Source organism: Octopus bimaculoides, chromosome 12, assembly GCF_001194135.2.
Source record: "Octopus bimaculoides isolate UCB-OBI-ISO-001 chromosome 12, ASM119413v2, whole genome shotgun sequence".
In the NCBI taxonomy this organism is placed as follows: Eukaryota; Metazoa; Mollusca; class Cephalopoda; order Octopoda; family Octopodidae; genus Octopus; species Octopus bimaculoides.
Window position 1 is genome coordinate 64160423 of NC_068992.1, and position 965 is coordinate 64161387.

The following is a 965-nucleotide window of genomic DNA, read 5'->3' on the forward strand; positions in this document are numbered from 1 at the left end:
GAAGTAAAAAGGTTAATTTTGGCCTGTGTGTTCGTATTGTAGTAGTAAACCATAGAGAGAGATATGGTAATGTGCAGAGAAGACAAAGTGAGTTAGTGAAAGTGAGAAAGTGTGGGAAGTCTCATAGCTGCCGACAGTAGATTTCATTTCTCCATTTGACCATTGTCTTTAGTAGCTACTACCTAACTGATGGTAGCTGTCTCTGACTCGAGTTTGTCATTCATTAACTAACTGATTGAGTTGTCACGAGCCGACTAACTCAGTTGTCACCAAGTCACTAACTGATTTTTGCTTGGGGGTTCTTGCTTTTATAACTATCCAGAAGGATAGATATATCGTTGAGAACAATAGATTTAGTTGGTGGTCTTGTTATCTCTATCTTAGCTTTTGGTGGAGTAGAAGAGGTTAGAAAGGGTCAAGTGGTGAAGGCATTATTTCAGCCTAGCTAAAGGCATCTGGAAAATGTAAAACTGCTGTAACAGAAAAACCATTGTTTCACCGTGGGAAAAGTTCTGTTCAACTGTTTACTTGAAATTTGGCTATGGTAGATCGAATCCACTTCATGCCTGCAATTTGCACTACGTATACACGCACACACACACACGCACACACATTTCTGTGATATATTCGTGTCATAAATTCACGATCATTTATATGGTCTGTTATAATATTTGTGTATGTATATACGTGTGTATGTATGTGTGTGCATGCATGCATGTAGTATGTATGTACGTGTGTATATTTGTGTGTGTGTGTGTGTATATATATATATATATATATTACAGATAAGAAAGTAAATTTCGAATGCAGTATAGCTGTGAAAACAAGGGGTAAAATACCCAATCATTTTGCTGTTTTCACAGCTATACTGCATTCGAAATTTGCTTCCATATCTGTAAAATACCAGACACAAAGTTTGTTCATAAAACGTCATATATATACATACATACATACATACATACATA